We start from the raw sequence: 27111 nt of genomic DNA, 5'->3' as shown, positions 1-27111 counted from the left end.
GCTAACAACGCCCACAACGCTGCCTTCCAGATCGTGTCCGGATCATTTTTCGCTAGTTTCCGGCTGCAAATAACATCACACTCGACGTCAATCACCCTGGAGCGCAAAAGCAGCATCCTCCTTGTGGCATTATCCTTGTTTCGTGCCGTATTACTAGAAGCATCAAGTTCAGACCTTCTCCAACCGTCAATTGGAGTCGCTTCAAACTAGTTTCATAACCTCAAAAGTGTTCAAAGTCACGCCAAACAACAGAAAACCCGTCAGAAAAGGCATCTTCTTGAAGTCATGCACATCGTAGCAGTCGAGAAAGCTCAACGTCTGAGTAGGCTGTGGGAGCGGAATGCTTCGCCTACTTTGAGCAATTTCCTGACCTGACATGTCTGTGTGCAAAACAAGCATTTAAGCGGAGATTAGCAGAAGGCTAACGAGATTTCGCATGCTGCAGAATTAACTCGTAATTGCATTGACAGATTGACAGGTTGACAGATGACTTACCATGATACGGGATCGCCTTTTCACTACCTTGACCACTTCACACTTTGAAGATTATTCTACCATTTGAGCCTTGACCTTTTGACCATTTTGCAAATTTTTGACCATTTGTTCGTGTGGCAGCCAAACGCAAGTTCTTGGCTGAGGTCTCGAGTTTACGACATAGCTGACATGGCGTTTTTAAGTTCGACATGCCAACATTTGTGGTTTTGCTGATCCAACATTCGCTGACCTCATTTTGACCGAAACTATTTTGAGCGCTGCTCGTTTCAGTAGGCTTTGCCACGCGGCGGCGGTCTGCCGATGACAGGTCGGGATCATCATAGCAGGCCACACTGAACCTAAGCGTTCACCGTCAGCGAGAGATTCGAATAGCTGGCCATTTTGACCATTTTAGCAATTTTGTTAATTTTGACCATTTTGACAATTTTGACCAATTTGACCATTTGACCATTTTGACCATTTTGACCATTTTGACCATTTTGACCATTTTGACCATTTTGACCATTTTGACCATTTTGACCATTTTGACCATTTTGACCATTTTGACCATTTTGACCATTTTGACCATTTTGACCATTTTGACCATTTTGACCATTTTGACCATTGACCATTCTGACTTTTTGACTTTTTTGACCATTTTGACCATTTTGACCATTCCGACCATTTTTACCTTTCCGACCATTTTTACCATTTTGACCATTTTGACCATTTTGACCATTTTGACCATTTTGACCATTTTGACCATTTTGACCATTTTGACCATGGCCATTTTGACCATTTTGACCATTTTGACCATTTTGACCATTTTGACCATTTTGACCATTTTGACCATTTTGACCATTTTGACCATTTTGACCATTTTGACCATTTTGACCATTTTGACCATTTTGACCACCATTTTCTGACTTTTGACGACCATTTTGACCATTTTGACCATTCCGACCATTTTGACCATTTTGACCATTTTGACCATTTTGACCATTTTGACCATTTTGACCATTTTGACCATTTTGTTTTGGCCATTTTGACATTTTGATTTTGACCATTTTGACCATTTTGACCATTTTGACCATTTTGACCATTTTGACCATTTTGACCATTTTGACCATTTTGACCATTTTGACCATTTTGACCATTTTGACCATTTTGACCATTTTGACCATTTTGACCATTTTGACCGTTTTGACCATTTTGACCATTCTAAATGAATCTTTATGGTGCAGAAAACAGATTTCAGGTTATGTCCACCAAAAAGTGGCCCCGAACTAATTATATTTCCCGCAACAGTGGCCTCTTTTCACTTGTCAGTCAAATTCCGTCGACTCATCCCCTAACGGGGAGGTCCTTCAAAACTACTTCCCAAAATGCGCGGTTTTGTTCGTGGCCTCATCCGTTCCGGAACCGCCGAATAAATTGGAATAATTTCGCCACTAATATAACAAGCGAAATTTTCACCACGCCAAACGAGGCTCTTGGTCCACGGCCTGCTTGGACTAGGATTCTGACGAGCATGATGATCATAATGATGCAACAGCAGAGTTGGCAGCCGCGGAGCAAAACGGAAATTTAATTCGCAAAAGCCTATTTTGTCTGATGAAGCAACATGGTTTTCGAAGCAATTTGCATTATGCCACGAACGGAAGTTCTATTCAGAAATTTGAGGAAGGCCAAATTGGTTCTAATCTAGTAGGCCACATTGAATGCAATCAAGGAGTTCCACTTCATGGCAAGCTAGGATTGTAATCTTCTTCATAAAATTGACAAATTAGCACCACCTCAGCGCAAAAGGTGACAATTCGTCAAAATATCGCACAGTTTTTTGCTCGTCCCAAGGTTGCCGTTAAAAGTTATGATCTGTGTGAGCCATTTTATGAGCCCCCCCGGGGAATCTCTTATGGCCACCCATTAGAACAGGTATGCTGCAATCTCTGCCATCGCCGGGTCGTCCCAAAGTCCTGGGGATCCGGTGAAAAAAAGCTTTTCGTTTGTGATTTTAGGGTTGGATGGGTTTAAAGGTGCGTTTTAGGTGACCGAAATTGTCAGTTAGGGTGGATCACTTCCAGATTTGCAAATATAATTAACATTTTGTACATAACTTGTTGAAGTTTTCATGGAGTCGCTTGGTACTTCAAAAGATGCTCCTTGTTGAACCTTGAAAAATTCTTTAATATTATTTTATTTTAAGAGATTTTGACGTTTGAACCATCCTATCACCATAGAGATCCCGTTACCAACAGGGTTAGATGTAGAAAATTTTTCATTGCCGTCATAATTCACGCTGTTGATCCCCGGAAAATGCCAGATTGTCGCACGAGTTGAGGTGCAATTTTACCTGTGCTAGAGTGAGCAAAAAAAAAGGAAAGTAGTTGACAGATGACAGCAATAGCGGCCATGGAGCGTGTGAATTTTACATCTTCAGAGCGTGGAAAACGAGACCAGAAAAGGTTGAACTAAAACGTTAGGACTTGTGAAGTAGAAGAGGAAAACTGATTCTGGAAAAAGAAGACAGTTTTAATCGTCTAATTTGTTCTAAATTAAGAGGAAACAAAAAATTGTCAAAAACATTTTTTTTTCCAATTTCTTACAGATAGTCCCTTTAGAAATACCATTCCATCAAATTAAAATGACACCGATTGCTTTGATTACATTAATTCTACCCGTGTGCTTCTCCGTACGGTATAAGCGAGAGGCCACGAGTGCTTGGTTGTACCCTCCAACCTCAACAGGCCATGAACCCTGGTCCTCTACATAATTCAGTTATGGTTGGTTCTTCATAACCTCAAATGAGTCCCCAACGAGATTAACATGTTATAATGTCCAACAATTTTATTGTTTTTTCATATTTTTTTTAACAGGTAACGTATGTTGTGCTCAGAATTTTTATTTTACTGAGCATATTTCTTCTTTTCACACATTTCTCACTACTAACCGTCAGTAATAAATTCATTTTGACGTTATTCATCGTCCAACTACCAGAACCATAACCTGCTTCTCGCAAAACTTGTCAAAAGAACGGACGGGAAAATTGATAGCGGGCGGGCCAAAAACTTTCACCGCCCTTAAGAGAATCACGTAAGAAATTGCACATCTCATCTCACCCCTTCTCCGAAAAGTTTCTTCGAATCGCAAACTGCTCAAATTTAGTTTTGCATAACGCAGCAAGCTACGACCGTTTTGCGAAACTAATTGGCAACACTGCATCGCGCTTCAAACCGGCTTCAAACGCCTACTTTGAGGTTATGTGAACCGGAAATGACTCGCGTCGTCGCAGCCCCCTTTGTCGAAGTGGCGGAAACTTTTCCTGACACGTCAAGTTGAGGAAACATATGTTTCGAGAGAGTTTTCTGCGAAGAAAACAAACGCAAAAGATCCGCCATTTTTGCGTGAGTGACAATTCGTGTGAATTTGGAAAAGTTTTATCTTTGTTTTGAACGAAGGGAGGGTGGGAGAAAGAATGGGTTAAAGTTTCTTGTTTTTCGCAGTTTTTCTTACGCTGAGAAGGAAACTTGTATGCTTTTCCCACTCTTCAAAGGCGACAATCTCCGCCCCACACATTCATTACTCGAGTCCTGTTGAAGTTTGCCAAATAAAGGACTCGATTCCCACGGGAAAGTATTGTTTTGGTTTGTTTCCGCAACTCTTTTTGAAGTATCTTTTCCGGGTGAAGTTGAAGTCGTTAAACGAACCAAATTAAAGTGCTGTTTTGAGAATGTGTTCACCAAAAATAATAAGTATCTTGATTTTTGGCGTTTCCACTTTAGTGTGCAAAGTGACAGAAGAGTACACGGTTGCGTGATATCAATCAATTTCGGCATGAATATTACCTTCTAAAAAAGCTTTGAGTGGTTGGATACATCTTTCCCAAGAAATATAATAACAAATAAATCGCCGATGCTCCGTTGCTTCCCAAGAAGAAAGTTTATCATAAATATCACCCCTTATTTGTTCCCTTCAAGCTGACGCAAAAAAAAATAAATAAAAAGGCAAAAGTGACAAAATTGAAAGCACCGCCATATAAATTTCTTCAGGGAATGAATACACTCAGCTCCAAGAGCATGGCAAACAGGTAGCAACGTCAGCTTATTCGACCAACCAGACAAGGTGAGCGCCAGCTGGTGGTGGCAGGATGTTTGTGTCAATAAAGATAAGTTTCCCCCGGGCTAGGTGGGTTTGTGCACCGTTAGGGAAGTTTGTCCTCCTTTTTTGCCGGAATCTTGTGGGAAATAAGCTTGTTTGATAGTTTCTTGGTTGAGAATGTGTTATTGATTCGATATAGTTGAGGTAATTGACTTGGGTTATTTTTTTCAACAATTTTCAAATTTCAAGCTTTCAAGTGCTTTAAAAACTACGGTCCCGATTTGTTCTAGTTGACGATCATACCTTGCAATATACTTTTCTCACTTTCTTATTTTAATTTAATCATAATTTCAGCATCTGTTTGCCCTTTACCCTTCTTGTTGAATTCAAGCCGATGCAAATGCCAACTTTGCCAACCATTCTATTTATGGGGCTGGCACTCTGACAACGCCAACTTCGATGACATTTGAGCCAATCCATCATCCCACTCTCTGATGATTGATGAAGTGGCAGTTTTTATTGACTGATGAAACTCGGAATTCATCTGACATAGAAATTTATTTTTGCGGGATTTTATCAATTTTCGTTACGGGCTTCAATTCGGAGATTTTTTTTTATAACTGTACAGATTTTACTTAGTAAAATTGATTTTTCTCATTTAATCATAAAATCACCTTAAAAAATTAAAAATTCAACCCACAACAAACTAATCCAAGTAACCAAATGTTCTGTCACAACCCAAAAAAAACCCACTTCAAAAATGCACCGCTTACTACGATGTGTCCTCGTTAGACCTCGGACCGGCAAAGCTGCTCAAAACGAAAACTGTCCCCAGAAATAACATTTTTAATCAATAATAAATAAACCCCTTTCACACTGACAGCCAACGTCGGTCGGTGCAACATTCGACCCACATTCGTTGGTTTGCTACTCACTTTTTTTTTGTTATTTTGTCATCGGAAAAGTGTCCCATCAGGGCCAGATTACATCAGCAGTTTGAGCTTTTATATGGTGTCGTCGTGACTTGACGTCGTGACTTGACAGAAAAATATATTTTCTTCAACGAAGGTGGTTATTTTTGTTGGTTGGCAACTTTGCACCCTCCACGAAAAGATGATCCAGTTTTAAGACCAAAATAGCCGACCTCACCTTAAAATATACATCACATTCGTCGGTTTATCGCTGTCGAAGAGATAATCTCGAATTTTCATCAAATCGTCAGCTTTTTAAGCGGGGGATCGAAGCTGTCCCCGGTCCTCGTAACCATAAAATATGAAATATGAGAACAAAATTCAGTTTGACATTTCGAGCATCAAATTTAGCTTTCAATTTACTTTGTTTCAAATAACAGTGCAACGGTCAAATTGAGGTTGAAAATTGCTTAGGAAAATTCACAAGGCATGACCTACTTGGATTACAAAGTCACCAAGTCAAGTCACAGTGGCTCGCAATAAATCGGACCAAATTGCACTAAATCACGCCGTCGGGGGTGGGATTTTGCAACCGTGGAGGCTCCAAGAGATGGAAACATGGAACCGTGTCGTGCGATTTATTAGAATATATGGTGAGACTAGAATGACCAAGAGGAGTGTGAGAGAGTATTCGCGAAAATTGATATGAATGATTATTTGCTTAAGGTGAAATTGAAGGTGCTTAAAATTGCTATTTTTTTTTTTCAATTCCCGGAACCAGATTTCTCGCTTGTTTGCCAACAATCAATCAGCAAATGGATCGATTGTAATCAATTTTCCCAACAAAATCAAACAAGTGGAAGACAGGGTTGAAAAGCCAACGTTTTCCGGTGGGTTTCACTTTTGTTTGCCTTCTCCGTACGATAGTCAAAATTAATAAACACTTCGAATAAATGTGTGTGGGTGTGTTTGAACAAGTGAATCGAACCAGCAGATACTACCAACAGATATTTTGTGCAAAAGTTTCAGGAAAATTATCAGAAAACAAACTCACAGACAAACAGAACAAGAGTGCCTCCTGCCAGAGTGAGTTTTGGGTGAGCGGTTTGGGGTTTGGAGAAAAGTTTTCCTTCGATGTGGAAGTGCAAACTGTTTTTCCTAAACAAACCGGAACGACCTACGGTAAAATTGTGGAACCCACATTTGGGCCAGCGAGTTTTCGAAGCAAGTAATTTAATTAAATTTGCATTAGAATTGACACTGACTTCGTTGAAAGGTAACTTTTGAGGTGTGGAAAGTGGAAAAACTCCAACTTATTTCAATGGAGACGCATGGTAGACCACTGAAAATCACAATTATTTAATGGTTTTAAGGTGAAAGTTATGAAATATTCATTTCCTAAAAGTAAGGTGATCACAACTTCTCAAAAGAGTACGAAAGTGGTCAGTTAGTTACTGGAGAAAGTTCTCACCAACAAGCAAAATGCGACACTTTGAGCTGATTCAAATTGGTTTGGACTTGACTGAGAACGAAAAGGAAGCAAAACTTTGACCATTGTGCAGAACTTTATGGTGACAGTTTCTTAGTTACTGGTAACGTGAAGTGAGCATCTGTTGCGAAAAGTTTAGTTGTTGTGATCATAACATTGCAAGTTTTTATGATTTTTTTCAGAATTTCTTGAAACAGCATAATCAAAAAAATATTTAAAAGAACATATTTCACGATCTTTGTCTACTTCCATCACAATTTATCCATCCAAAATCTGCGGTCGTATTCATTTTTACTATCTCCTCTCTCACAATATGTTATACTTTGTAGAGCAAGCAAAACTAAGATTGATTCACCAAACCCGTCAATAAAAAACCCGTCTCGCCTTTATTTTTCCTCCCTTCCAAGACCCAAAATTCTACGTCAATTCCTTGTAAATCCCATAAATGTATGAACATTACCATACTTGCCCCCTTTCCACTCTATATTTGAAGAAGGAACGATACCCGTTTCGTCTCAATACCGAAATCACTCATTAATATTCATGAGAGTAAACACTTTCGACAGAGTTGAGCGCGATTTTCCCCCTGTGCAGTGTTGCCAGCTCGCACAGAAAATATATAACCCTGCGCCCAGATTATTGTTTTCTTTTGTATTTTCGCAAAGCGATTTTGAGGGGGAGAAGAGGCACATCAACTTTGTCTATCTGTTTGAAGCTTTTTTTTCGTCTGCTGAAGAAGAGGTGGGGAAAAATCAGCATCAACTGAAGGATATCGTAAACCAACATCGATAAGCTCAATTTGTTGGCAACCGTAGCTTTTTTCTCTCTCTTCGACTTTCTTTATGATGTTGCGTTTTTGTTGTTTCGTTTTATTCTCTCCTCGTGCAAGATTATGAACGTCAATATTTTAGCAGCGTGGAAGCGTCTTTTTGGTTATTTGAAATCGTGTAAATAAAAAGTTATAAAGTTCCGGCGCCGATGGAGAGGATGTTTGACGAGGGTAAAATAATGTGATTAATTTACTTTTGTTGATTGATTTTGAAATTTCTGACATAAAAGATTTTTTTTTTTTAAATTTTGCTAATATTTAAATAAGATCTATATAAAATCATTCGGAATTAAATACCAAGCAAGTCAGAAATTATTGTTGTTTGAAAAATAGAACTTAGAGCAAAAGTTTCTTTAGACAGTAATAAAAATGATAAGAATACTTATTTTAAGAAATTATTGTTAAAATAAATAACGATATCAAATTAAAAAGAACATTTAGTAATTAATAAAGTGGCAGCAAATTTACACAGTATTTGGTTTGCAGTTAAACCACCCAAAAAAGATGCTAGACATAAAAGATTTTTGTTTAATTTGGATAATATTTAAATAAGATTTATATAAAATTAATCGAAATTAAATACCAAGCCAGGCAGAAATTATTTTTGTTTGAAAAATAGAAATTAGATCAAAAGTTTCTTTTGACAGTAGTAAAAATGATAAGAATACTTATTTTAAATATTTATTGCCAAAATAAAAAAAAACGATATCAAAATAAAAAGAACATTAAGTAATGGAAAAAGATCCATCAAATTTACACAGCGTTTAGTTTGCAGTTAAGCCACTTGAAAAAGACGCTAAAACACGGTGCAAACACCAAATCGTAGCATTAAAAATATCCAATGAAATGGAAAAAAAAAACATCAAAAGTTCAAAGAAGAAAAACAGTGACGTTGCCATGCACGATAAATTGCTCTCCAAACATCAACGCGCGCGCGAAAATCTTGTTTCCATAACTTCATCCCGAACGCAAATAAAACAAGATTTTCCACAAGTTTTTTTTTCTCGAGCAAAGTGCAGATCAAACTAACATCCAAGCAGCCGTGGAAAATGCTGCGCGAGCTCTAGTTTTACTGTACAAACAAGAGGTCTGATTCTGCTTCAGCTGGCTGGTTAGAACTTGGCGATGGCTGCTTGGATGGTTTCGGGGTGGTGGCAGTCAAATGGATGGGAAAAATGTTTGCAAAAGTGGTTTTTTTGGATGGCATGTTTCCGCCACTCAGTGAACTAGTGGGTGGGCTAAATTTGGGTTAACTTTGTGCAGTAGAGTAGACTTAAAATGGATTGTAATTAGTCCTTAATTTCTATTTTTTATATTTTTGGAAACCAATAAACAACTTAAACGCAAATCAACAAAAAATTTTTTTTTCTATAACATTCTATGACATGCAAAGAAATCTAAATGACCAAAGTCACCCCAAGACATGGTTCAGAACCATAGGGGCGAACCCCTTATAGATTTGTCTGAGTGTGTGTGTGTTCATATGTTTGCTCGCGTGCTAAGTCATTCATTACATGCTTTCTCTACTCTTGGGAATAAAACCCAGCAGAAGTGAGTGGGAGTGAGTCTAGAACAGAAAACGGGATTTGCTCTCAGAAAAATGACACACAAAAAATCCTGAGAAAAAAAAAACACAATTTCATGCTCGTCGTTCACTTTGCTTGCTTTTTTTTCTGCTGGCAACACTTGTTCACAAACATTTCCAGAAAACACGCGTGCGAGAGAATCAGCCCGGAAGTTTTATTTAACTTCTACTCGACGGAAGTTGCTTTTCCCTCTTGAAATGTGGAGCGCTCCTCAACTTGGATGTTTGTAATCCGGGAAATTAGTTCACGTTTGCTTCGAGGTTTTAACCATGGTTCAACGCCAAGATTGTAATTTTGTTAACTGTAAGTAAATTTTTCATCAGAATTTGTAAAACGTTTATAAAGAATTAAAATCAAATTTATTGCAAATTTTTATCTTTATTTTATGGAATGATTTATTGCACTTTTTGCTGTGCAATCTCTCGCAGAACATTTTCTCCAACCGATTTTTTTGCAAATTCACTTCCTCCACCTGCTGCAAATCAAATAAAACTTTATATTTTTCATCTCACTCCAGCATCCGCAGCAAGAGAAAGCATTGTTTTTTTTTTTTTTTTTCAAATAAAAAATGAAAAAAGACCAACAACAAAAGTAAACAACTTTGGCTTTGGCAGCAAAAATCATATCACAAAAGAAGAATAAGAAGCACAAAAAAGAAATAAATAAGCCAATCCATATTACACCTGCCCCTGCGCTTATGCAACCCACCCAAAAAAAAGAAGAAAAAATATTCCGGAAACGGTGGAAAAGCTTGACTCAATTTATAAGTTGGCGAATTGCGAACCAACCAACAGAGCTGGAGAGAAAGTGGATGCAAATTGGTATTGTCACTTGCCACAAAGAAGTAGAAAAAAAAGTAGAAGAGGGAAAAAATATGGTGTGACAAGGAAAATATTGCCGGACCGGCCCGCGAACATGGTGCCTTGGCGTTCCGGATTGAAGTTGAAATTGGCTGCCGGAAGTTGGGCGGAAGTTTTGTGAGAAATTTGTGTTTTTTGATTTGCTGAGTGGAGATTTGTTGGTTGTGAGGAGAAGGGAAAGAATGGTTTTGATTGAGTTATTTTATTCTGCTCAAAGCAGGACATTTCAGAGTTCTCAATTTGGTAGAAAATCACGCATTCAAAACATTTTCAGAATCAACATAGTTATTAACATTTGTTAATTTAATCTCAAAAATAACACTTCCATTTCACAGAAGACCCTCCCATATTGATTCAGACCTTGATAATATTTGCCTCAAAAGCAGCATCTTCAGCATCATCGCCATCGGCATTTTCAGAGTTCGAAATCCTTTCCACCGTCCAAAACGTGACGTTTGCTCAATATCAAGATGAACGATAATGATACCACGTGTCAATATTGGCATGGTTCCACCTTAATACCACCATTTCACCGGACGAAAACGAGGGGGGCCATAATCCCTTGAAGAATGGTGGAATTTGTAACCTGGGGCCTATTATCCAAGCAACCCACCTCATTTTCCGATGAAGAAGTAATGAATACACATGGGCGAGGTGTATGAGGGGGAGACTCAAATGTAAACATTACATTATCATCACATTTGCTCCCTTGAGGGGGTAGTCGTTCCTGTTTATCTTGAGCGTGGGCTTTCCGTTTAGCCTCAGGAACGTGATTGTCCACCACTTTGACAGATTAAACGACATTCTCGCTCTTGTTTCAAGTTGTCAGCAAAACGTGTAATTTAGACAGATAATTTCACAATATCCATGCCTACTAAGATGCTTCATAAAACAATTTGAGTTATTCGAGACTGTCAGCAAACTTTGACCGAGTGATAAAGTGAGGGAAAAATGTGCAAACTTGCTCGCAGCATTTTCCCAACCATGTAAACTTTCACCCTGTAAATTTACATGCATGTGAGAATTTCTTTCCATACATGTTCGGTCCCACATGCGTGAGGAAATATTTTCGCAAGCTCCATTTCATAAATCAAAAGCGACGCATTATCACTCAAAAACCTCCAGGCCTACTACGGTGGGCACTCATAAATTTCAAAAAAGAAGCTTCCGTTGCGTTTTCACGCAGCTTCCCTCAAAGTTGGCCATACCGTGAAAGTTGAAGATTCTTCAAGGGAATAAATTATTAAGGAGTTTTTCAGAAAAAGTGATAAAATGTGCCTCAAGTTGATCGGAAAATATTACCCCTCTTGCGCTAATTGAAAAGGTGCTCGAGCGACGGAAGAGCTTTTGCTCTTGGATTAATTTTCACGGTAATTGGATTAATTATTTACAAGCTGCTTGTAACAAAAGTGGTGTAACGGTGGAAAATTATATTTTGGTAGATGAAAAGCTGCTAGTGAAGGAGAGATTACCTTTTTTACGTTAGAATTATAAGCTAAAAAATACAATTCAGATAAGCGATCAAAAAAAATTGAATTCCTGTTATTAGAAATTCGTTTATCAAGTACTTCATAAAACTAAATTAAATTCAAAGTGCCCCTTAAGTAACACCAAATCATGGCCTACTTGTCACCAAGGGCGGAAACGATCCCCCACCAGAAAATTCATTTATTCAAAAAACACGCCCGTAAATAGATTTATTTCGAATTCAATTACCTGAATCTCATTTTCACTTTGAAATTACACCTCCCGCGTGCCCGGGATCTGCGCCTTGTTCAACGGAGTCTTATTACCATTTTCCTCCTGCTGGTGCTGCTGAAAAAAAGTAACAGCAGAAAAAAGGGACCACCCAAATGGTTCCCCGAAAGTCGAATTTCCCTTTTCATCAACTTTTTGTCGTCGTTGGGCTTCCGAACATTTTTTTTTTTGTTTTTTCAAAGGGAAGCGAGGAGGAAATTGAAATGTAATGTTCGTATAGTATTTCGAGAATGTACCCTTTTTTGCAGGTCCCAAAATGTGACACCCCCGGCTTCGGCGCAAACGACAAAGGAGCGAAATTTAATCATTGCCTAATTTACATAATTTTCCACTTTTTTAAATCCTTTGTGATCGGAATCCCTTGTTCGTTTTTTTTTTTTTTTGCTCAATCCTTCAAAGATGAGAAGAATCCCGCTGGAAATTTCGCTCCAGATAGTGTGGCGAATAGTTTTAAATTAATGGCTTTTTCCCTATCCTCTACTCATCTTTTCCAGGAAGGAACAAGCTTCTTTCTCGAAGCAGATGCAACGAGTATATTTTTTTTGCATTGTTGAAATTTTTGTTAAATAATGTTGGTTTTTAATAATATTAGCTTAATATTTAAAAAATGTGAAACTGGCCGCACTGCTGTCAAAACAAGAAAACCAAAACAATACACTCTCACCAAAAATCAAAACGAAACGAAATTAACAAATTATACATCTGATTAGGAGCTGATTTCAATGTAAATTCTGTTTTCAAAGGGAATTCTTCTCAAATAAATTAAAATTTTAATGTGATTTTCAATGTAGAAACGGAGTAATGATTTGAGATTCCTAACACTTTACACTCTTTTCGAAGAAAAACGTGCATATGGGATTGCCAATAAATCTTTTTGTCCTTCACTACAACATCGCGACTCCTTTCTTTCGAAAGAATGGAAGCAAACCGTCAGTGGCATGAGATTCCGGAAGCTTCTTCCGTTCGTGCACCACCAGTGACAGAAGCAGCACAGAAATTTGCATATAAATATGTTTTTTTCCTTTCTTTTTTCTGTTTGAACTGGAATGCGCAACAGAATGCTCTTTTGTTAAATTCGAAGAAATTGCTCAGGAATTTAGTGAGTTTCACTTAAAAGTGAGAATTTTTATTATGTTGAAATAAATGAATTGTCATTGATTTTGAAATTATTTTTAAAGTTTTTTACAATCCTGTTACAAAATCAATTTTTAATATTTTTATTGAATTTGTTCAATGAAAATGGGTTAATAGCCAAGCTTGAATAGTCATCTTTAAAAAATCTTCAAAAGCATTCACACATGCAGCCTACACTCTAAACGAAGTCTGAACCAGGTAAGGATATTTCACAACCCAGTGAAAAATTCAAGGAAAAAGTTGTCTCCCCACATCGCTTACCCCTTCCAAAAGTCGACATGATTGAAAAATTAATGTTCCTTCCTGTTAAATTTTCAAAAGTTGTGTTGTCTCAGTTTAATTATTCTTTCAATTACACACAGTTTTTAGTGGAAACTGTCTAAAAGTTTGCTGAAGAGACTGATTCTCCGTGAAAATATTGATTTGCCTGTTCCACAGAGAAATATTTTTTTTATATAATAATATTAAAATTTCGAGTTCCATTCCAAGATCTAATTTCAAACTAATTATAAACTAACAATAATTGACACCTCCTCAACACAATCTGATTAACTTGATGGTCATCACAATTAAACCGTACAAATGGCTCAATAAACGGCAAACAATAACGATGACGTCCAATAAACTTCAATTAACGCCGGACTACGCCGCCCCAACCGCCAAACCGCGCTGCACTTAACAATCCAACCGAATCGAAGATGGCCACGACGAACACCAACACGTTTATCAAACAATCAAGCAATTAACATTTCAATTATGTCTGCTCCGATAGAGTGGCTGAACTGAATTGAATCGACACGCGGAATTTCCCGGTCTTACACAATGGGGGAAATCCGACACCTTTCCGTCGTCGTGGTCCTTTTGACACTCCTGAGCTCACACATCCAAGCAGGCCCCAACAAAGGCATGCTGCGATGCGAATCTGAAAATGAGCGAAATCAGTAATGTCGGATTAAATAATTCGTCCATAATTGATGATAATAAAGCAATTAATTATATGGTTTATCGTGCACTCTTGCACACACACACAGAAGTGACCGCACCACGTACGCAAACGACCATTATCGGCGTTGGTATCACCATCCAAGTAGACGACGACGGTGATGACGAGATTAAGCAGGGAAGACCCACTCTTGTTCTTCGTGTTTGAAGGTTTGTATGTGTGCGAGTAGGTTAGTTAGTGTGATTTTAGAATGTAAAAAGTCAAAATTTGCTATTTTTAAACTTTTCTAGAAATTCATTCCATTATATCTAAAAAAGATAGAGTAAAGTTTTCGTCCTCTTTTGACCTTAAGCTTGCTTGGGATTTAGAACAATTTGCTCAGGATAAATTACACTGTTAACTGATTATCATTGGGTTTGATCTTAAGTTCTATCTTTTATTATGATTTTTGAAGTATTTTAAAAAGTTTGTTCAATCCATAGATCATAATTTAACATAACCTCAAAAATGTCAAAACACGGAAAACCCTTTTCTGTTTTCGATTTGGCCATCTGGATGCTTTGTCTTAAACATCATAAATCTGCCATTTCTCTCTCTACATTTTCCTCTCAAGGGGGAGACCAAAAATGCCTGTTATATTTTACCTCCTACCATCATCATCATCAACAACAACAACAACAACATCAACAACAAAACTGTCAAACTAAAACATCCGAAAAGCTCGCCAAATCGCCAAAGAGACAACCAGATGTTTTGCGTGACAGCTGTAATGTTTTTGTTGTTGTCTGAGGCTTGCGTCCCTTGTGCCGATTTAGGAGAGCAAAACGCAAATCAAAGCATGCGCATTTTGGAGATTTTCTCGCCATGCGTTCGAAAAGAGAAAAAATTCCGTGGGAGCGTAAAATGAGAGAAAAGTGAACGGATAAAAAATCATGACGTCATGGTGAGAGCTCTGTTTGGCGCGTGACACGACACGTGCATTTGACAGGTCACAGCATGCTGTGAGCATAAATTTGTAATGTTTGATTTGTTTTTCATTCGCTTTTCATTCTGGTTCGTCTTTTATTTTGAAACAAACATTGTGGGGTGGAATCATTCACTCTATTCCCACTACAAACGAACTTCTCTTTCTCAATTTGTCTCACACCGTTCGAGGGGTAGGAAACAAAACCCCGAACTTTTCGCAGAAAGATGCTGTTCGGCTCATCGTGGAGTCGTCGTCGTCATCGGTTCTCGACTCGGTTTTGGATCGCCACCCCAGTTTTTCACTGGCTGTCGCCCGAAACGGTCACATTCAGCGTGTAAGCGCGTCGATTTCCGGCGGTTTGTTTTGTTTCGTTTCGTTCACGTGAACCCCGGACTCGAGGGGTAGGACACAGAATTTGATTTTTCTTTCCTTTTTGCGTTGGGATGCTGTACGATGATAAAGCACGAAAATATCGATTTGTCGTCCAAGTGTCCTAGACTGTGAGAGTGTCTGGAACGTGTTGTTGACGCGACGTTCAGTGAAAAATTAAAGTGATGAGTTCACACAAAATGAGTGTCAGAAGAGAATGCGTGATTGATGAGTGGCAGTGTAGATTCTGGAAGAAAGGAGGCATCAAAAGCGCAGACATGGTAAATCATTGTTTCCTCTCCACTGAGCGAGGGCCGACTGGAAATTATCACTCACGAACAAATCACAAGTATCGGCGATTTTACATCGCCATCAAACGAGGGCGAATGAAATCTGACGCTGAAGGGGATTGAACTACGCAGAAATCGATGCAACTGGAATAAAAATTGAATAATGTTACGATTATGGCTGCCGATCCCGATGATGCTATGAGACGCGGGTTCGATTCCCGCCTTATCCACTGAGCTTCTATCGGATGGTGAAGTAAAACGTCGGTCCCGGTTTCTCCTGTCTCGTCAGAGGCGCTGGAGCAGAAATCCCACGTTAGAGGAAGGCCATGCCCCGGGGGGCGTAGTGCCAATAGTTTCGTTTTTTTTTTCGTTTTACGATTATGGCAGGCTGGTGAAGGAATACCCTATCTACCATCAGCTGACGGCATGTCAGGTGAAGAAATGAGTGCGCATGCGTCAGAATTCAGGATTGCACTGTTTGACAGCTGAACGGATTCCACCACTGCAAGCTGCAACTGGATACACAATATGATGGATTTTTAAAAGATGGTAATATATAATATTTTTAAAACACTTGTTCGGTTTGTATCAAATCAACTTGTTTTTAGCTAGAAGTTAAGCTTAAGATTGAGATTTAAAAAAAACAAACTCCAATAATGTATCCCCAAAGAAATACATCTTAATTTATCACCACATATCATCAAAGTTTCTTGTTTTATTATCTTTCTTTGTGACGAACAAAACAAAAAAAAAAAGAATCCCATCAGGGTGACTAAATCACTAGCATTAATTCTCTGCCACCAGCCCAAACCAGTCGTGTTTCCAGTCGGTCCCAGTAGGCGGCGTCCAACATCCCTCCTCCATCACCCTTCAGTCACTCCCCATCTTCTTGGAATGCCACGGCCAACTGTAGTCTGGTGTCTGTTTTCTTTTATCACCATCAACCGTCCGTCGCCAACTCCCGAGAATTGTTGTTGTCGCCACACTTCCAACCACTCCGTCCAAGTAGGCCACGTGGTCCAAGATGGCTGGTCAACTAGACACAATCGGATTGACACCCAACCAACTGGAGGACGGCGCCTGCTGCGACCAGACTACCCTCCCCGAGGGACGTTCTAGCCGTTTAACTGACCGCCCTTGGAGGTTAGGGTTGAATGGTGGAAAAAGAGAAAGTTAAACCACACGATTGTCGGTTCGTGACGCTGGACACCAGCTTGCTTCGATGGAGGTGGCTGGGAATTTATTTTGTTTTTGTCCTTTTTGATGGTGGGAATTTATGTTTGAAACGTAAATTCCAATGCCTATTGGAACTTTTATCGAGGGTGAAAAATGTCAAAAATTTGTGTCAGTTGCTGAAAATGTCTTCATTCAAATAAATTGCTAAGAAATAATTTAATTTAAAATTTTCAAAACAATTCAACATATTGATTCATTTAATTCTTTTATCAAACAATCAACTGCCGTGCACACGACTAATCGTTTCCACCCACAAGCTCATTTGCAACCAGATGAAAAATGCAAAACTTCAACACCCAGCAAAATACCAGACAAACATCATCAGGACCTTAAACTCATTCCAACCCGATAATCATTCCCCATGTCAGAGAGGGGCTTTCGAAACATGTTAAATCCACATTAAAGCCGATGACGACCCCCCAATCGGGTCAAACGAATGTGCACGTTGGGAAGGGGAAATGAATTCGTATTATTTGTACATAAAATGCACACAAATTGTTTGCGTTCGAACCTTTTTCCACCCCACCCCTGGGTTGTTGAAAGAGAGAGAGATTCTGATTTATTCACACATACAAAATGCTGTTGCACATTCTGCTTTTAGGTGACCATTGAAGCGAGAGTTATGCAACCCGCACAGCACCGCACACGTCACAGAGCCGGGCTGGGAAAATTTATTCCTCAAATTAAAGTTGAATTAACGTTTCGTTTCGCTTTGAGTGCAGCAAAATCCGCTCAAGCATTCCAAATTATTCAAAGTATGTGCCTCTCTAATTCCTCAGAGAGAAGCTTTCTCGGAATTGTGCAAGGTAAACCTGCCGAGGGCCAACCGCTGCCACACACATTCAGACTCACAATGGATATTGTTACACCAGCAAATGCAAATAGTCAAGAGGGAGTCGAGAACCATTCCAAAACGAGACTCGGAGAAAGACGAATGATTTATGCGTATGCACGTGCCATTCCGGTTTCTAAGTGTATGCTACACTCTGAGATTGGGGCAATTTGACAATTGTTGAACCGAATGCGAGGCCTAATAGCTTAGAATGAGTCTACTAGAAGTGTTCTAGACATTTAGCAAGCAAAAATCACTTGATAAGAGAATTTTCGAAATGCTTCCCAACCACGGAAGTCAACATCGAGGTACCTCAGAGCGAAGCTCTCAAGTTTTGAAGTGTTTGGCGATCTTCAGGTAAGTGTTTAGTGCAAAAATCAGTGAATTCAAGTGGACTAGTGAAATTGTCAATTCTGTCAACTATTCTGTCAACTGTCACGATTTACCCCGGAGGCAGTTTCCCTCAGGGTATCGTTAGTAGGCCATGAGCTGTTTCTCCAACCGTCACTTCCGTGGAGGCAGTTCCTGCAACATGGCATGCTGTGGTCTGTCAGATTCTTCAACTAAGCTTGCCACGACCGAGTAGGGTGAGGGGAAGCTAAGCATATTGTAACAGTTAAGGGGGGCGTGGGTGCGCTTCAGCTAAGTCGAGGCAAGGAAGAACCAACTAAAAAGAATTTGGAAAACCCTATTCTCACACTCAACGTCTGCAAAATCCAAAACCCAGGCCAGACTCAACCTTCCTTGAAAACGCTCCCGCTTTCGCGCCAGTACGGTCTCGGGACCGTACTGCGAGAGGTCTGTTAATTCCCGACTAGTCAATGCTCAGGGCAGGTAAAGGAGTCAATCAATAACAAGGCGGCAAAATGCCCAAAATCAACAAGAACGGAAAGAATAATCGAAACCAAATAGTTCTCTAGCGCGCAATAAGTTAAACGCAAGTTTGGGGATGAACAGAAGTACCATGGGGTTTATTTGGTTCAAGTTACAATATTTGGGGGGAACTTGCATGCATTTTCTATCTGACCTTGTTTCACGAGTTCATGGTGTCGGTTCTCCCTGGTCGTGTCGCGCGAACAGCTGGTGCAGCGCGCGTTCGGGTAGCCGCAGATGGCTGCGGGATGCTCTGCTCACCGGGATTCACGACGCAAGCCGCAGGTGGCTGCGGGCTGATCTGCTAGCTGCGTTTCTCGAACGGTGTTCAGCAAGCCGCAGGTGGCTGCGGTGATGATCTGCTCGCCGCGTTCGGCGATCAATGTTCGGCCGCGCTGGGCGCGCGGTCTGGACCAGGATCACGTGGCAGGTGTTCGTAAGATGCCGATTCCCAGCGGCGTCGCCGCAGGTCGAAAGCAACTTATCTTCTCGGTTCAGGTGCGTCGAGAAGATCACAACGAGGTTCCCCACGTGGCCAATGTTAGAACTGCCGTCGGTGGGCTCCAATGTCTCAGGGCTTTATCGGACCCCTACGGATAACCCACTGGCGTACTGTGACAAGTGCACCCAGAGAGTGTCCACTTGGCACGCTGTAGGCCAGGCGACCGGTCACAGGACCGGATTTCCCCTACGGTCAGCGTCCACTTGCTCAGAGGCTTTTGAACGAGGACCTCCTACGGACTGATACCACGTTCTCGTTGGATGTGCGAGGTGTTGCGATATAGGGCTTTTTAACACGTGTTCACTTTACACAATTACTTTTCTGGCCGGTGAACGGCGGGGGCAAACGTGTCGTATTCTTGGAGTGCGTGCGACTTACCACGAGGATGTTCTGCGATGGCAGGCTGGTACGATTCAGCGACGTGTGCTTGCAGCGGCCGTCGTCGGCCGGCGAGGTATGCTGCGGTTAGGTCGTGCTTGGCTGGTTCACCGCGTGGCTCCACCACGTGGGCGGGGCAGGTAAACTGCGATCTTCTCCCGTAGGCCGCCGTCAAGCTCGACAGCTTTCGGCGTGTGCTCGATCGCTGGCGGACGGTGAGATGCTCAGCGCGAGTCCAGTGCGTGTCGGCCGGCAGGGCGCGGGTGTAACGTGGTGACCCACAATCCCACACGTGCGAGTGGGTGCCGACGCCGACGCAATTTCCGGAGCTGTGGACGAGAGGCCAACAAAAAAACCTTCGCCTGAAGGTTTCTTCAGGCGAGAAACACGACAACCATGAGGAAAAGGGCCCTACCCGTGTCTAACGCACTATACCTTTGTATCAGCAGATATTCTTGCACAAAATGTGCGGTTCACTTTCGTTGTTCTTATCGTGCCTCTCGGCGCTGTTCGCCCTAGTAATTCACAACGTATTACAATTTTGCACTAAGTACAACAGAATTATACCTACTACTGATCGAGTTCAACTCGCTACACTCGATGATCTTTTCACCCTTCTAGCGTCTAAGACGTGGTTTGGCGTAAACTTCGTGTTCTTTAACTTTTGATTCGACTCAAAGCGCGGTTCGAATGCTAATGGGTTAGATCAGACAATCGTTCTTGCCTCGAGCCCCCAAAGTCTCGGACGATCGCGGAAAGCGCAAAGAGGAAAAGCCGATAATCGATCGTGGCTGATCGCGATTGGGCCACGTCATTACGTAGGTAGTATTTTTCAATTTTCTTTTGACCTTTTCCAGAAAGGCAGAGCCGGTCCTACGCCCGATCTACAGTTTGTGAGGAGAGGCGGGCAAATTCGTTTTAGTTGTTTCCTTCCTCACTTTGATCTAACCGGCGCTGTGTAACCAGGAGGTTACAATATGTGCATTGTCTTGCTTTGTTCACCCTCGACCTCACGTCTCTTTAGTCTTGTTTCCTTCAGTCTTGAATGATTTAACTGAGTCAATTTAAATTGAGTTAATAAACGAAATTATTTCAAATGCGTCAGCCTTGGCCCCGAAATTCGTTGTTCGAATTCGAACACAGATTATTTAAATTTTCAATGAATTATTGACAGTTGACAGAATAATGAAAAAATTGAAAGACTTTACTATTTTTAATTGCTCTCTCGAACTCACTTTTATTTGGACTAAACACTTACCTGATGGTTGGTGACACTTAAATTTACCAGCGATGTAACAAAGTTGACCTTTGTAATAGAAGAGTCACCATCTCCTTTGCTACTTCTCTGACTTCCGCACAATGGCCTGCTGTGACCTTAATCGCTCCAAATTGTAAACAATACCGTCGGAATCTAATCCAAAGCCAATTTCGGCCATTAACGAAATTTAAATTTAATCTTTCCAAAAGCGCTCGTAAACACCTTTTCTGTCACGTTCCATAAATTATCGCCTCCCGAGGGGGAGGTCAGCTCCAACAGGTGCGTCTTCACAGGAAGGACGTGTTTTCCCCCGGGTGACAACCCTCCTGTCAACCTGAACGATAGCAAAGACGCAACAGTGAAAAATTAATTCCCCAAAGAGGACTATAAAATCACCTTGCCTTCACCTACCCCTGAGTCGGATGGCAGCACTGCCGGTTGAATTTAAATAGAGCGTGTAATTGCAGACTACCGACGCGCCACCTACTTCGTTTTTGTTGTGTTACTAGCGTGACAAAAAGCTCATCGATGACATCCGAGTAGACAAAAGGGGAGGAGGTGCAATAAAAATTGCCGTGTTGTGACACTTGTGCGTTAAATGAAAATTGAACATCAACGCACCAAAATTAATTAACTTAGCAGGCGTTAATCCCCTTTGGTGATAATGGCGCGATCCGGTGGCGGGAGGCGGAACTATTAAAACCGAAGTAGGCTTATTGTGCTTGCGGAGCGGGAGGGTTCATTATTGGGTTTTGGGATATGGTTTTGGGCAATAAAGTTTATTGACCATGAGGACGTGAATATTGTCGCGAGCTGGAAAGCCATTTGGCTAATTGCTAGTGGTGGTTCAGGGTTGGCGATAAGGGCAATTGGGACATTTTCAAGGGATTTATCACTGGGAGAGGCTTAATCGAATTTGGTATTTTGACAAATTAGTTGAGCAGATCATTGATATAAAACAAGGAGTGCGGTAGAGTGGAAAGCTCAATGCTGATTTGTTGGTCTACATGACAATTTCAAGGATTATGTGTGAAATTTGACAGAATAATTGACAGAATTGACAAATTTTGACGGCTTCCTCACTGGTTCACTCGTGGTTCACTGCTGTAACACCAAAAACTTACCTGTATAATCACCGATCACCGATGGTTTTATCGGAGCTTTGAAACTCATTTAAACGTTATTTAAAATTTAAATATTTGCAAAAAACACAAAAAAAATTGCACTAATGTGTGTTTTGTTTTTATTATGTTTTCCTCTCTTTTTCCCCGGACTCTTTTTTTTCTGGCGGAAAAAAAATGTTTCAAGCGTGGGTGCAACTCGACAACTAAGGAAAACCAAAACAAACACAGATGCGCTAGCGCGCAGAAAGTGTTGGTCGTCATGGCCTGCTCTGACTGCGCCGACGAAATCGGTGACGACGGTCAACATGGTAATTCGTTTATGGGTGCCAAAACTAAAGAAGGCAAATTTTTCATAGGGGTAGGGTGCGGTGGGGTAAAGTAAATACCAGCATCACTGTTTGTTTGGGTGTTTTCCCCCGGGAGGTTGCTGGCGATGATGATGCTTCTTCAACTTTTGAACTGACAAAAGGAGAGTAGTTTGGAGAATTCTCCTGGTGCATTGTTGTGCAGCTAGAGTTCAGAAGGGGGGGGGGGGGAAGATAATCTGGTTGTTGTTTGTACTAGCCAGAAACGTGAGAGGTGGAATTTGGCGTCTAGTCGAGCTGTGCAAGAATGTAGCTAAATTTTGCTTCTTTCACAGTTCTCAGGAGGAAAAGTTACAAAACTGTGCGTTGATTTTAGAAATGAGATTGCATGACAAGCTGGGATTGGCTATTTCCAAGTAGTTGCATAAGATACCATTGATAATTGTGTTTTCAATCTCTTGAATAGATGGAATTGTTTTTGTTAGGGAGCCAGTCTTGAAATGGACTTGTTTTCGACCTACTGCAATCAACTCTACTAGAAAAAAATACTTGTTTTTGCCACTCCTGAGACTTTGATTTCTTTTTACCTAGCAATAAACTTGTGGCCTCCTTTTCCAGTGTTCCCAGCTTAGAGTAGAGATTATTTGGTACCTTTTCCATATTGCCTACACAGCTATCGTGACATTTAATACGCGTTGAGTCAGACTGTTTCCTCCTTTAAATGACCCCAGAAGGCTTTGACAGCAGTGATGCCAGCAATGGCGAGGGATGATTTACTACCGCGGGGTGAGTCCAAAAGCAATTTCTCGGCACACTTGGACCAATCCAGGACGGAGGAAAATTTGCGCATTTCGCTTCTAAATTGTGTAGTTATTTGCTAAAAGAATTTCGGATTCGAAAAAAGTGCGCAACTCAAACGATCCATGAAACTGTCGCAATCAGCCAACAAGAGTTTGTATAAATCATGAAGCACGAAGGTCACAAGTTGAAAGCCATTGGAAATTCAAAACGATGGTAAAACCTGGGAAGCCGGAGAAGAGCAAAATTATGCCGAAATCGACGAAAAGGAACAATAAAATATTATTGAATGTTTTTCGTGTCCCCGTTCAAGCCTTATATTTACCCTGCCGGAGTCGCCATATTTATCAAAGCTTTAGCTTAAAAAGTAGAATGGAAACACAAAACTCACAATAGATGAATAAAACATTGGCATTTTGTTCTGCGATACAAAACGACGCCGCTGTCGCCATTATTGCTTTTGATGTGACTTTCTGATACAAAATTTCTTTTCCTCTTCCAAGTTGGCCTGTTTCGGATCATCTCCTTCCACTCCGATAAGAACAATCGTCCTTTTTGGAGGATAAGGTCCTGCTGAAAGGCGGCAGTCAGGAAATATTGCTTTGATTTTCGGTACGACCTTGAAGAGGAAGGCTATTGCTGACAGCACTGGTCTCAAACATATTTATTTGAACAAAATTTTTTTGTCAAATTTGAATTCGTCGATTATTGTCGAATATTTCAACTGTGCCCTACTCGGACATATGTTTTTATCGAAAAAAAAAGTGGGTGAAAGGTGCTGGTGGACAATAAAAATGTGTCCTGTCTTGTACGTGACGGGCATAACAGATCACCGATTGTCGGTGGCCCAAACACGCGGAATCTTAGACGTGAGGGTCGTCAATGGAAAACTGAGCGTTTAAAAAAACAAGAAAATCGTCTTGTTTTTACTCACATTCCGAAAAATATTGGAACACGCATTTCGTAATATCTTGACGACGACAAAAAGCATTTTCACTTTGACAGTTTATTAAGTGCAATATCACTGGACGAGCAAGTTTCCGGAAGAAAACATGGAAAGATACACGGAGAGAAAAAAAAGCGGTAGAAAGTCGCCTAGCCAAAGTCAATCAGCATGCCATGATTTGCTCCAATCTGCAAACAACACTATGGAAGAAGAAAGTGGGGAAGGGGTGGGAAAAAGTTGAAACGTTTTCCAGCGCCTGCTTCGTCCCACTTGCACCCACCGCAGACGACCACGTGGTGGAGGAGTAGGAAAATCGGAGCAGTGCTGACTAGATCTGGGTTCGATTTTTTGTGTTGAGAGGTGGAAAAATAACGACGGCAGCATCCCCGCAGACAGGAGCTGTCAAACATTTCGAAATGTTTGAATGAAACTTTATCGAACGCCTTCTCGAATCACACTGCAAAGTGGTCCAAATTTTGAGCAGAGAAAATTTCATTCGAAGAAGCTTAGAAGGAGGGGTGCATCCAGAAACTACGTGCCGTAGGAAAAATAAGCCAAAATGATTCGAGAATTTAGGTCATAGTTATTCATTTTAATGGGGACGCATTTCTCCGAGTCAAAATCCCATAAGATAATGAGATCTCATTTGACCCCACCGAAAACATGTGCTCAACCGAAAACTTCCAAATTGGTAACGATATATCCTGGAAGGAAACTTCCCTACAGGAGCAAGTGTCCCCCAGAGTGTCTTGCCAGAACCAAGTTAAACACTAACTTTGCTCACGTGTTGAAATCACCAGCTCTCGGCTAACGATAATTGACACAGAAACAGCAACTTCACCTTAATGATGTCACCTCTTTAGTTGCTTTTGATAAGGTATCTTTCGACTGGTGGATCTTTTAGTTGTCGAAAAAAAGGATATATAGCTCGAAAGGTGGATTTAGCATCGAGATGTTTATTTTTATTTCTTTTTTTCCACATTTCATTGATTTTTTCTGTAAGGATTGAAAAAGCTGAAATATCCAATCCAACTGTATTTTTTGAAGGGTCAATATTCCTTTAAATAAAAGTTTCCTTTCGAAAAATAAAGTCTTCACACGCAACGAGGCACGTAGTAGGCCATGTCTCTGTTCGTCATACTGAACTAAGGCTTAACTTAATTTCGTCAGTGTTGTGCTAGTGTCTGAGACATGGCCTACTAGACAGACTTTGCTACCCAAATTGAACAAAGAAAAAACTTCATATCCGTCCTAAATATACTTCTAGACATGAGACTTTGAGACTACTTTTCGGGGCATCTTTTCATGGTAAATCTAATTTATTCCTTTTTCCAAAGAGGCAACTGGAGACAAACGCAGCGCGATCCACCTAGCAGTTTGCGAAGTTTGTTTTCGTAAATTGCGCTGTAACAAAAACAATCTTTTCTCGCCGAAAGAACCGAAATTCCCAAGCCTACTTGGTCACGTCCGACCAGCATAATGCGATTACCCACCCTCCTTCTCGACCGAAATTTGCTCGAAACCGGAAACTATTGATTATAGTCCCTTGCGGAAAGTGATCCTCTTGAGATAGTTTCATCATGGCATACGCTTCGAATCGAATCCCCTTCTTCCGCTTCGCTTGCTGTGATCGATTTCCATTTTTCAATAAATGGCTAAATTTGTTCCCAGCTGCACAATGCTGGAACAAGCTCGGGACGTATGGCAACACTGCCGCCCGCAGGGCTGCTGTTGTGGATATGCAAATTCCAACGAAAACATGTTTTGTCGTCAAATTTGTTCAGCTGTGTAATGTTATGCATGCTTCAGGGCGGGGTGGAACTCGATGCAAAATAACCAACTTACTCGGCACAAAATTTTCCTTAAAAGCTCTCTACCATGTTTATTAGCTCATGAAAGTGTACACACTCCTAAGCAAGCAAAAGTCATGAAAGCTGGATTACAGTCTACTCCGCCTTGCTTGTAAAATTATGATTCGACACATGTTCCTTTTTTCATCGCGGGCTTAACCTGCATCGCACGTCACCCAAATTCCGAATTTTCCACCGTTTTGAAGCCATTTTCGTGGTCTCCTTGGATCAGCGGGAAATCTGGAGGATTGAAAAAATGGCAGAAAATCGCTGCCAGGCACTTTGAAGAGCAGGTTGCTGCGATGCTTGTTTGGCTCAAACAGGGGGGTACACATTTTGGCAGTTTTGCGTTGGATTGCTTTGATTCGAGAAGGAAAATTGTAGGAAAATGGCAGAAACGTTAGTCACACTAACATACTTGATAGTGACCTGTATAATAAATTTAAATTCATTGATTTACTTAAACCATCTCCTAATTCTAAACTATTCTCTTTTCATTTTCAGACATGCGACGACGAGTGTCGGTTCCACAATCATAAAACAAATTAAATAAATAAAAATCAATTATAAAAACATCAGCCTAGTTTCACTTCAAAATAGGCGTTTGAAAGAAATGTCCAAACATCCAAACGTGACGCTATCATGAAAAAACATGCTCCAAACATTGTGACGAGGGGTCCGCCGATGCTCGTTCGAAACCCGCTTGCGAAGGAGGAAAAAAATGAATCGAAAAATCTCAAACGAAACGTGCACGCATCGGAGTTGTCAACCATATGTCATTCGTGGAGGTAAGTGGCGGGAAAAAATGATGAGAAATTTTTAGCCGCGCTGTCAGAAGCGTTTTAATCGAGTTTCACAAGCTGGTCGTTGAAAATTTGAACGAGTGGGCGTCATAGCTGTCACCGCACGAGCTTGACAGCTGGGTGAAAATTGAGTGTGAAGTGGTGCAGAATTTATTGGCGTGTGGATCCAAGTTGGCGTTTAAATCAATTTTGACAAGATTTTCAACTCTAAAACATCCGAAATAGTTGTATTTTGTCTATCCAAACTTTGAAATTTCCTCCAATAACAGTTTAGTTCCACCTTAAAATGCATATTACAGCATTTAAAGCACCTCCCCCTTCTCCAAGTCCCCTGATTCATGGCCTGCTATGTAAACTGCCAAAAAGTTAACCCCTGCGTCATGACATGCTTTGTGAATTTTCCAAGCGTTGTGGGAACAATCTCACCCCAGACAGGTGCAGCAGCAAACAGCAGGTTGAGGTTAAAACTTTTTGTACCCTGTATGGGAATATTGTAAA

General features: G+C 40.7%; 1 long non-coding RNA gene across 1 annotated transcript; it reads left to right on the top strand.

Moving 5' to 3' along the window:
- Positions 1–15270: 15270 nt before the first annotated feature.
- LOC119765483 lies at positions 15271–26385 on the top strand. Its single transcript, XR_005276766.1, has 2 exons — positions 15271–16257; positions 26315–26385. It is a non-coding gene; the product is annotated as an uncharacterized LOC119765483 (long non-coding RNA).
- Positions 26386–27111: the final 726 nt, after the last annotated feature.

Source organism: Culex quinquefasciatus, chromosome 1, assembly GCF_015732765.1.
Source record: "Culex quinquefasciatus strain JHB chromosome 1, VPISU_Cqui_1.0_pri_paternal, whole genome shotgun sequence".
Classification (NCBI taxonomy): domain Eukaryota; kingdom Metazoa; phylum Arthropoda; class Insecta; order Diptera; family Culicidae; genus Culex; species Culex quinquefasciatus.
This window is presented reverse-complemented; position numbering and strand designations above follow the sequence as displayed.